Here is a 12,565-nt window from a genome sequence, read left to right on the forward strand (position 1 = left end):
ACTTAGCATAATATTTTCAAAGTTTATCCATGTTGTAGAATCCATCCGTACTTCATCCCTTTTATTAAGTTCATTTATTTTATTTTATTATTTTTAATTTTTTTTTAGTAAGCTCTATGCCCAGCATGGGGCTTGAGCCCACAATCTGGAGATCAAGAGTCACATGCTCCACCAACTGAGGCAGCCAGCCGCCCCTGTACTTCATTCCTTTTTACGCCCAAATACTATTCCATCGTGTGGATGTAAACATTTTGTTTATCCACTTGCCATTTTTGACTGTGATGAGCTATATTGCCATGAACATTCTAGTACACGTGTTTGTGTGGACATGTTTTTGTGTCTCTTCAGTAGCTACCAAGAAATGGAACTGCTGGGTTGTGTCATAAGGTGACTCTAGGTTTAACATTTTAGTGTATGTGCTGCCGAAGCAAGCTCTCTCTACCATTTTGAGGAGCCGTCAAACTGTTTTCCAAAGAGCACCATTTTATATTCCCACCAGGGACGTGTGGTTTCTCCACACGTTCACAACACTCTACTTGACTATCTTTTTGAATCTAGCCATCCGAGTGGGTGCGATGTGGTATCTCATCTTGCTTTGGATTTGCCTCTCTGTAGTGACTAATGATGTTGAGCATGATTCCATGAACTTACTGGTCATTTGTATGTCTTCTTGGGAGAACTGTTTGTTCAAATCCTTTGTCCATTTTTAAATTGGCTTATTTGTCTTTTTATTGTTGAGTATACATTCTGCATATAAATCTTTTTTTTTTTTTAGATTTTATTTATTTGACAGAGAGAGATCACAAGCAGGCAGAGAGGCAGGCAGAGAGAGAGGAGGAAGCAGGCTCCCTGCTGAGCAGAGAGCCCGATGCGGGGCTCGATCCCAGGACCCTGAAATCATGACCTGAGCCGAAGGCAGCGGCTTAACCCACTGAGCCACCCAGGTGCCCCTGCATATAAATCTTTTATCAGATATATGTTTTACAAATATTATTGCCTTGTCTGTGGGTTGCCATTTCACGTTCTTTTTTATATTCTTTGAAGGAAAAAGGTTTTTGATATTGATGAAGTCCAGTTTATCAATCTTCTCTTATATCACTGTGCTGTGTGTATCATATCTGAGAAACTATTGTCTAACCCAAGGTCATAAAGATTTCTTCCTTAGTCTTCTTCTAATAGATTTATAGTTTTAGTTCTTACATTTAGGTTTATGATCCACTTTAAGTTTATTTTTGTGGTGTAAGGTAGGGATCCACAGTCATTCTTTTCTTGAGGCTATCCAGAAACATTTGTTGAAAAGACTACTCTCACAAGAACTCTGGACATCTAAAACTATTCTAAAATCAAAAACTTACTTAAAAAAATCATCCATTCTTTTCCCCATTGAATTGCCTTGGCCCCTTTGTCAAAAATCAACTGACTATAAATATTTGTTTATTTCTGGACTCTTAATTCTATTCTGTGGATCTAGATATCTGTTCTTACGCCAGCACCACAATGTTTTGATTATTACAGCTTTGACCTAGTGCTTTTTCAAGATTGTTTTGGCCGTTCTAAATCCCTTGCATTCTTTTTTTTTTTTAATTTTTAAAGATTTTATTTATTTGAGATAGAGAGAGAGTGAGAGAGAAAGCACGAGCCAGGGGATAGAAGGATAGAGAGAAGCAGGTTCCCCACTGAGCGGGAGCCCCAGCTGGATTTGATCCCAGGACCTTGGGATCATGACCTTACCCACCCATGTGTCCCTGGATCCCTTGCATTTCTATCTGATTTCTAAGATTCTCTTCTCAATTTCTGCAAAAAAAATTCTAGCTCGGATTTTAACAGAAATTGAATTCTACCTCTAGACCAGTTGGGGAGTATTCCCATTTTAACAATATTAAGTCTTCTGATCTGTGAACTGGGGAAACCTTTCCATAAATTTAGATCTTTAATTTCTTTCAACAATGTTTTATCATTTTTCGTGTATAAGTCTTACATTCCTTTTGCTAAACGTTATCCTATTTTATTCTTAATCAATATTACTTATATTGGAAATAATCTTTACTCATGGACTTGTTAAGAGCTTGTATTTTGGATGTTGAAAGACCTAAGTATCAGTCCTGGCTCCATTCTTTTTTTTTTTAAAGATTTTATTTATTTATTTGACAGAGAGAGACATATATATATAACAAGTAAGCAGAGAGGCAGGCAGAGAGGGAGGGGAAAGCAGGTTCCCTGCTGAGCAGAGAGCCCCTAGGCAGGGCTCGATCCCAAAACCTGGAGATCATGACCAGAGCTGAAGGCAGAGACTTAACCCACTGAGCCACCCAGGCGCCCCATCCTGGCTCCATTCTTTATTAGCCTATGATTTGAAGGTTACTTAGCCTGTATCAGCCTCCTTTTTTTTTTTTAATCTGAAAAAAAAGTTAATAATAATACCACCTGCTGGGTTTGTTATGCAGATTAAATACGATAATGCTTATGTAACCCTACTGAGACTATGACCCACATGAGCCCTTCTCAGGGTGATATTACAATCTAAGAAACCCAGTCCAGTCACCAAAAAGTAATTTCAAATTAATTCATCTTCAATACTTGCATTTCTCAAGCTCCATACAGAGCTCCCTGCAATCTTTCTTAACATCCTTTCTCCTGTCCTGTCCAAACCCCTTATGCCCCACGGATTTCACCTCTCCTTCTTTGTCCCAAGCTCCCTAGAAAGTTTTTTCTCCCACTCTAACCAATCTAATTCTTCTACTTCTGTCCTGTTCTTCTGATAAGTGAGGGGGAGAAACTGGACAGGCAGAGTCAGAATTCTTTTTAGTGTGAGGAAAGAAAAGAAAACCAGGGAGTTCTCAGACTTCGCCACCACTCACATGAAATGCTTAGTGCAATGTCTGATATATAAGGGCTCAATAAACACTGGGCTTTTATTTTTAATTTTAAAAAAGATTTGAATTATTTGAGAGAGTGCGAGCAAGAGAGAACACGAGTTGGGGGAGGAGCAGAGGGAGAAGCAGATTTCCCGCTGAGAAGGGAGCCCCACATGGGGCTCAACCCCAGGACCACAGGATCAGGACCTGAGCCAAAGGCAGAGGCTTAACCAGCTGAACCACCTAGGAGCCCCTGGGTTTTTGTTTTTGGTGGTGGCTACATTATGCCCATCTATACTTTATAATGGAGTGGGGTTAAAATCATGACCTCTGAGAATACTGCTCAGTGGTCTATCCTCACTCATTTAAATGAATTTGGGATTATTGCTTTTCTTTCTTCTTCCCGAATCATTCCTCAAATAATCAGCCCCTAGAAAACCAAAAAATTTATTGTTGAGGCTCCCTGCGTAATGTTTGAAGGTCATGTCTCCTGTTTCCTCAGCCCAGCACCAGGGCACTATCATCCCATAAAAACCTTTAGAACAGTGTTTTTAAAACAGCAGGTTAGTACCCACCATTATTGGGTCAGAAGTGGCATTAGTTTCAAGTGACAAAATAAAACAGAACAAAACAATTCAAGTACAAGACTTTTGTTTCAGTTTTATGCTTGTGAGCTGGGTCTCTCTGTGAAACCTATTTGTTACTGTGGTTCAGAGTAAAAAAAAAAAAAAAAAAAGGTTAAAAAAACAGTGTTGGAGTGGATCTTTCACTTTTGTTAAGCGGTTTAAGGAACTCATAAGAGCATAAAGGAACACCCTCCAAGTGGCCTGTCCATTTTGATAGGCATCAAAACCTTAAGTACCAAGGATGAAGTTCCACTAGTAATGAAGGATTTGGGGGCATTGAGGTCTTTTTCTATAATTGATAACACTTGGTGGAGGTTTATTTCTGTTACCTCTGTGGAGCTACCCCTACCCCATTCCCCCATGCACTGTCACCCCTGCTCTCTTAGTCATCACCTCCTCATGCTCTTCTGATACCTGCGAATCCACACCCTCAACTCGTACAGGGTTTTCTATTTTTTAAAACTCTTTCACACACACCATCTCCTTTGATTCTCACAGCTATCCCATGAAGTTGACAGGTCAGATCCAAACCCTTGCTTTACCATTTAACTCCATGTGTGACCTTAACCTCTCAGCTTAGCTGCTACATATTACCAGAAAGGTTAAGTGACCTGGACAACATCACACAGCCTGGAAGTTGCAGGACCAGGAAGAGAACTAAATCTTCCCCTCCTAGCCTGGTTGTCTCATGGGCTCTCCTCACAGAGACACAAAACTTTTTTTTAGTAGTAATATTCAACCTGACGGCCTTATAAAGAATGTTTAAAAAGCAAAGAACACTGCTCTCTTCCACTGTATCTAAAACCACTGACTTTTATGGCGCAAAGCACAAGACAAACAGCTCTACATGCCTCGTGGATAAGGGCTATCACTCTCAACATCAAAGAGTATTTATTAAAGGCCAGGCGCTCTGAATCCAAGACAACAAAGTCCACAAGGAGAGGAAACAAACTTCCCCAAGTGCTTTGTTTTGTCCTTAGTGTTGCAGAGTGTCCCCTCTAGTGGCTCTGGAGAAAAACAGCTTCTGGGAAACATTGGTAGATTGAAAGCTGATGAAATCAGATAATGTCAGAGCTTCAATGGAACTTAGAGAACACTTGGTTCAAGGTGTGTCCCATTGCTAATGAGAAACTGAGAAATTGAGAGCTAGAGCAGCAATTTCCCTTGGTTCTCAACCAGAGGAAATTCTGCCCCCAGGCAACCTTTGTCAACTTCTGTGGACATTTCTGGCTATCATTCGACTGGTGGGGCATGCTGTTATCATCAGTAGGTAAGAGCCAGGGATGCTCTTACCTACTGATGATAGCCAAACATCCTACAGTAGGCAAGACAACCCCTCAGAACTGAGGAAGCAGCCTCAATGCCCCCAAGTCCTTCACTGCTGATGGAACTTCATCCCTGGGACTTAAGGGTTCCATCCTCATCCAAATGGACAGACCACCTGGGGGGGTGGTTACTGCTAAGCTCTTATGAGTTATTTAAACACCTTAATTATCTGGCTCCAAATGTCAGTAGTGCTCAGGTGGATTGGAGAAAGGGTGTGTGATCTACCCAAGGACCTGCAGCCTTCCTCCTCTCCCCAAGCTTTATTGAGATGTAACTGATACATAACCAAGGGTTTGTAGCTTATTCATAGCTTTTGGCTTGGGCTATGTGCTCTCTTTTTATTTCTTTTAGAATGCTTTTATTAGAATTGTGAAAAAGTCAAATGTAATTCATGCTCATAATTGAAAGCAATATAATAAAAGCCTTAAAAGACTTTCCATCACTCCTTCCCATAATCAATGTTAACAGCCTTGGTGGTTTATTAGGCGGGACTATATTAAAACCCAAGTCAAAAATGACTTACTATTTCCTATGCTTAGTTAAACTTAAGATACTCATCTACTTCTCCATGTGCACACCAAGACAAGCAACAAACAAGGTTTCTTTTGACTTTGCTTATTATACAAAAGTTGGAATAACACACATTACTTCATAACTTGCTTTTTAAATTTAATAAATTGTGATTATCTCTTCAGATCCAAAAAAGAATGTCTTATGTGTTTACAAAAGTTTGGAATGGTCAGTACTGTGGGCTCCAAGGAGCTAATATGGTCTATGAAGGACATTAAATGACACTGAATCATGGGGCATGTATCTTTAATATCTCTCCGACACTTGATATTTCACTCTTTCGTAGAGAGCCAGGCTCAGGATTAGAATCCTTAGTAGGCCACGTTATCTAACTAAGAATGAATAACATCCTTTTATTGTCTTTGTATTTATTTTTACAGATACTTTCTAGGCATAACAAGTAATACTGGTTTTCTGTTGACTGTGGTGATATGAAACTTCATTTCATGACAAATATACATGGATGGACTAACTGATTTTATGTGCCAACTTGACTGGCTCATGGGGTACCCAGATATTTGGCTAAATGTTATTTCTGGGCATACCTGTGAGAACATTTCTGGATGAGACCAGCATTTGAGTCTGTAGACTGAGTAAAGCTGATGGTCGTCCCCAGTGTGGGTGAGCTTCATACGATCTGCTGAGGGCTTAGATAGAATAAAAAGGTGGAGGCAGGGGGTATCTGGCCTTACTCTGCCTGACTGATAAGCTGGGTCACTGGCATTCTCCTACCATAAGACTGAGACACCATGGTCTCTCCTGATTCTCAAGACTACACCACAGACTCTCCTGGGTCTACAGCTTGCAGGTGACAGAGCAGGTGACTGCACAGCCTCCACAGTCATGGAAGCCAATTCCCCTTAATAAATATTCTCTCTCCCTCTGTGTATCCTATTAATTTATGTACATATGTATCCTATTAATGTGTATATATAATGTAAATGTGTATCCTAGTAATTCTGTTTCCTTCCTGGAGCCAATTCAAATAAAATGTTTTAATGATAGAAGCTTGGGTAAGAGTGATCTAACTCATTCTTGGTACGGCCCATCATATGTTGTTCAATCATTCCATTCTGATGGACAAAGCTTTTTCCAGGTGTTTGTTTGTTTGTTTTGCCATTACAGCATATTCTAATAAATACTCCTATTCTTATCCTTTCATACTTTTATTTCTATAAAATAAATTGTCTAAGATGAAATTATCGTTTCAATTTTTATTTTAAATTTTAATAGATATGTTCAAATCATTTTCAAAAAAGCTGAAGCAAGTCATACTCTAATAATTGATATTCAAGACTAAACATTCTCCCACATCTTTGTCATCACTGGATATTTTCACTTTTTTTTTTTGAAAAGCAGTAGAGTATATTATATATATATCAATTATTTTTGTTTAGTTTTTATTTAAATTAAGTTAACATACAGTGTAATATTGGTTTCACGTGTACAATTTAGTGATAACAATGCTTATCTACAATACCTGGTGCTCATCACATCACTTTTGCTTTAATTTGCATTTCCCTGACTTTAAGAATAGCGGTTAAGAGCATAAATGGATGAATTGTATGGTGTGTGAATTATATCCCAACAAAACTGTTACTAAAAAGTTAATTATAAGTAGTAACACATTTTAAATAATCAGCAAAATGATTTTTTAAAACACACACTAATCCATACCCTGGATATAAAATCCATATATTATAACATATAAAGATGTTATAAACATCTTTATAACCTTAATTTCTTAATTCTTTATAACCTTAATTTCTACCCATCTCGCAAGGCTAATCAACCTCCCTGAATGTCTCTACAAAGGAATTTGTAGGGATTACTGCTGAAGTTAATCTTAGATTGTGGCTCCTCTGGATGAAAATAAAACTCATTCATTCTAGAAAGAAGAAACCAAGTTCTCTACTGGGGAGGGAGGAAAGACCTCAGAAATAAATCACATTAAGTAGAGAAAGGATGTGAGAAAGGTGAATAAATTATAATCCAAATAATGGCCCTGGCCAAGCCATGTTAACTTCTCTGAGCCCTGCTGCTGCCTCTGGTTACAGGAATGATAACCCTGCACACAGATTTCATACCGGCTTGCCACAGGGCTGTTGCAAAGGCCAGAGGATTGTCTGCCAATAATGGTGACTTCCTGCCTCAGTTTGCCAAGCCCCCCATATTTGAAACCAAAGTAGTCCCCAGAAAACCTAGATGAGTTGGGTTTCTTACTACCAATTGAGTTTTAAGGTCCAAAGTAGATTTTGGAGCACAGAAAGAAATACACACAGTAACATGTGACTGTATCAATATTCAGTTCATTTAAGTTAGAAAAATGTAAGCTTATAGTCACCCATAAACATAGTTGTCTTATTCATAAATATATATACTCAAAAGTATAAAAATAAGAATTACTTTTTCTCACCATTGAACTAGTGTTCCATTAACTTATAAATTTAAAAGATTATAGTCCTCTAACAAATAACTATCTATATAAATTGAACTAAGTAAATACCCTTAAACATTTAAAACAACATTTACAAATTTCATGTCAAAATACTTTCAGGCATTTCAGTTACCTCATAAAACAGTTATAAATTTAAGAAACAAAATTGCTAAATCCACACAATCAACAAAACTAAAAGGCAAAAGGCAAATATCCAAAATATATAAAGAACTTTTACAATTCAACACCCTAAAAACAAATAATCCAATTTAAAAATGGGCAGAAGACATGAACAGACATTTGTCCAAAGAAGACATCCAGATGACCAACAGACACATGAAAAGAGGTTCATCATCACTTACCATCAGGGAAATGCAAATCAAAACTACAATTACATACCACCTCACACCTGTCAGAATGGCTAAAATCAACAACACAAGAAACAACAGGTGTTGGTGAGGTTGTGGAGAAAAAGGAATACTCATGAACTATTGGTGGGGATGCAAACTGGTACTGCCACTCTGGAAAACAGTATGGAAGTTCCTCCAAAAGTTAAAGATAGACTACCCTATGAACCAGCAATTGCACTACTGGGTATTTACTGAAAGAATACAAAAACACTAATTCAATGGGATATAGGCACCCCTATGTTTATAGAAGCATTATTTACAATATCCCAGATATGGAAGCATTCCAAGTGTCCGTCAATTGATGACTCGATAAAGATGATGTGGTAGACAACTTCAATGGAATATTACTCAGCATAAAAAAGAATGAAATCTTGCCATCTACAACAACATGGTTGGAGCTAGAGAGTATAATGGTAAGCAAAATTAAGTCAGTCAAAGAAAGACAAATACCATATGGGTTCACTCAAAGGTGGAATTTAAGAAACAAAACAAAGAAGCAAAGGGGAAAAGAGAGGAAGAGAGAGACAAACCAAAAAAACACTTTTTAAAAAAAAGATTTTATTTATTTATTTGGCAGAGAGAGAGCTCACAAGTAGGCAGAGCAGCAGGCAGAGGCTGGGGGTGGGGTGGGGTGGAGGAAGCAGGTTCCCGCTGAGCAGAGAGCCCGAAGCAGGGCTTGATCCTGGACCCTGAGACCACGACCCAGCCGAAAGCAGAGGCTTGACCCACTGAGCCACCCAGGTGCCCCCTGATGGTTACCAGAGGATAGGGTGGTGGTGGGATGGATAAAATAGGTGATGGGGATTAAGGCACGCACTTATCATGATGAACACTGGGTGATATATGGAAGTGCTGAATCACTATATTGTACACCTCTAACTAATATAACACTGTATGTTAACTTACTGGAATTAAAATTTTTGACTTTTTAAAAAATAACAGACACACACAAAGATACTATGTTCCTGTTATTTAAGCTATTTATGGTTTAGTGTTTTCTTACCGGCACCCAAAAGCTTGCTTATTGAGCACTCATATGACCCCATAATAGCAACTTACAGTTATGGCCTCCCAATAGCTCTCCCAGCCCCCTTCCACCATCCTGTATCCAGAATATTCTTCCTAAAGAACCACTTGGATTAGAGAATTCTGTCACTCAAGCCACTACAAACAAAAGAAGGTAGTCACAAAAGACCACATATTACATGATTCCATTTATATGAAATGTCCAGAACAGGGAAGGACAGAAAATAGATTCGTGGCTTTAGGCTTGGGACAAAGATGAGTTAGGGGGTGAAAGATAAAGGTTTCTTTTTGAAGAGCCCAGATGTCCACTGACAGATGAATACATAGAGAAGATGTGGTTATACATATATATACATGGACTATTACCCACCATCAAAAAAAAGATATCTTGGGGCGCCTGGCTGGCTCAATGGGTTAAGCCTCTGCCTTCGGCTCAGGTCATGATCTCAGGGTCCTGGGATCGCGTCCCGCATCAGGCTCTCTGCTCAGCAGAGAACCTGCTTCCTCCTCTATCTCTCTCTCTGCCTGCCTCTCTGCCTACTTGTGATCTCTCTCTGTGAAATAAATAAATAAAATCTTTAAAAAAAAAAAAAGATATCTTACCATTTGCAACAACGTGGGTAGAACCAGAAGGGATTATACTAAGCAAAATAAGTCAGTCAGAGAAAGACAAATACCATACGATTTCATTCTTATGTGGAATTTAGGAAACAAAAGACATGGGGTGCCTGGGTGGCTCTGTTGGTTGGGCGACTGCCTTGGGCTCTGGTCGTGGTCCCAGGGTCCTGGGATGGAGCCCCACATCAGGCTCCCTGCTCTTTGGGGAGCATGCTTCTCCCTCTCCCTCTCCCTCTGCTGCTCTGCCTGCCTGTGCTCTGTCAAATAAATAAATAAAAATCTTTAAAAAAAGAAAAAAGAAACAAAACACATGAACAGGGGGGGATGTGAGGGAAAAATAAAATAAGACAAAAGCGGAGAGGGAGACAAACCATAAAAGACTCTTAACTATAGGAAACAAACTGAGGGTTGCTGGAGGGGAAGGGGTGAAGAGATGGGGTAACTGGGGGATAGACACTAAGGGCCAGGGCATGTGATGGAATGAGCACTGGGTGTTATATGCAACTGATGAATCACACTAAACTCTATCTCTGAAACTAATAATACCCTATATGTTAATTAACTGAATTTAAACAAAATCTTTAAAAAAGGTTTCTTTTTGAGGTGATGATCATGTTCTAAAACTGACTGTGGTGATGGTTGCACTTATCTGTGAATATACTAAAAACCACTGAATTGTAAACTTTAAATAGGTAAATTGTATGGTATGTGAATTATATCTCAATAAAGCTGCTAAAAGAATACAGCCTTTAGGGGAATCTGAGTGGCTCACTTGGTTAAGTGCCTGACTCTTGGTTTAGGCTCACAATCTCTTGGGTCATAAGATGGAGTCCTGCATAGGCCTCCCAGCCCAGAAGGGAGTCTACTTGAGAGATTCTCTCCCTCTGCCCCTCCCCCAGGCACATGCCCCCTCCCAAATAAATAAATCAATCTTAAAAAAAAAAAAATACAGCTGGGGCGCCTGGGTGGTTCAGTGGGTTAAAGCCTCTGCCTTCGGCTTGGGTCATGATCCCAGGCTGCTGGGATCGAGCCCCACATCGGGCTCTCTGCTTGGCGGGGAGCCTGCTTCCTCCCAACCCTCTGCCTGCCTCTCTGCCTACTTGTGATTTCTGTCAAATAAATAAATAAAATATTAAAAAAAAATACAGCTGTCAGTGGGGATTCCGTTACCTAGAAAATAAAGCATGGAGCACCTGGGTGGCTGTCAGTTAAGCATCTGACTTTGACTCAGGTCAAGATCTCAGGGTCCTGGGATCAAGCTCCGTGCTCAGCGAGGAGTCCGCTTGTCTCTCTCTCTTTCTCTCTTTTTCTCTCTCTCTCCCCTCTGCCCCTCCTCCTGTCAGTGCTCTCGCTCTCTCTCTCAAATAAATAAATAAAATCTAAAAAAGAAGAAGAAAGGAAAGCACAAATTCATTACCATGGCATCCAATTCTTTCTATTCTCCAGCCTCAAATGACCATCTAATTTAACCCCTGGCTACTTCTCTATATAGCAGCCAATCAGACTGCTCACGAGTGGTTCCAGAAACACAGCCTGTGCTTCCCTGTTTCACTACCCTTGCTCCTGTGTTTCCTTGGACTAGAATGACCTCTTTGACCAGCTTGGTCTCCCAAAATTTGATCTGCCTTCAAGGCCCAGTTCAAATGTTCTCCCCAGTCTTCCCAGGCAGAAACACCCCTTGCTCCTCTGAATTCATAGAATTTATGTATATCCTGCAGTGTTTGCCTTGTCCTCTTTCCCAGGCTTGTGTTTATACCCCCTGATTGGTTACACTAGCTGCAGTTTCCAGATCAAAAGCTGAATGGTAACTATGTGTCAGAAAGGAAGAATATTGCAAATATGGACCATCTTAGAAATTATGGATTATATGGTTGCCCCACAGTTTTCCCACTAGAATGGATGGTTTTTTTCCTCCTTCACAGAGTTTTTAGCACTGTCTCAGATGGATGAAGGAACTTAGCCTCCCTTTCTCTCCTGGATGCACGGAAAATGCAGTTAGGTGGTTTTAACGCATTACATGCCAAATAAGTAAAAGCTAGACTGATGATACAGAAACATTTTTAAAGGCTATAAAAGTACCAGGAGAAAATAAGAGAGGATATTTTTATAATCTTGTGATAGAGGAGACTCTCCTACATAAATCACAAAATCCAAGATGCCATCGAGAAAATCAATAATGAAATTTCCCTACCTAAAAACTTAAGCCTTCTGTATGGCAAAAGATACAGAAGGCTTAAGTTTTTAGGTAGGGAAATTACTAAACAACTTTAACGGACAAAAAACAGACTTTGAGAAAATATTCTTATGAGATGTAATAGTTAAAGGATGAATATCAGCACTAACTGAACAAACAACACATTTTAAAAAGGCCAAAGGGCACCTGGGTGGCTCAGTTGGTTGTCTGCCCTCGGCTCAGGTCATGATCCCAGGGTCCTGGGATTGAGCTCTGAATGGGCTCCCTGCTCAGCTGGGCGTCTGCTTCTCCCTCTCCCTCTACTGTTCTCCCTGATTGTGTTCTCTCGCTCTCTCTGTCAAATAAATAAAATCTTGAAACAAAGAAAGAAAGAAGGAAAGGAAGAAAGAAAGGAAGGAAGGAAGGAAAGAAGAAAGAAAGAAAAAGGCCAAAGCATATGAACAAGTAATAATGTACAGAAAAAATCGAAATGACAACACATGAAAGATGTTCAACATCACTAA

The sequence above is a fragment of the Enhydra lutris genome, unplaced genomic scaffold, assembly GCF_002288905.1.
Source record: "Enhydra lutris kenyoni isolate GAN:26980312 unplaced genomic scaffold, ASM228890v2 scaffoldscaffold2, whole genome shotgun sequence".
Classification (NCBI taxonomy): domain Eukaryota; kingdom Metazoa; phylum Chordata; class Mammalia; order Carnivora; family Mustelidae; genus Enhydra; species Enhydra lutris.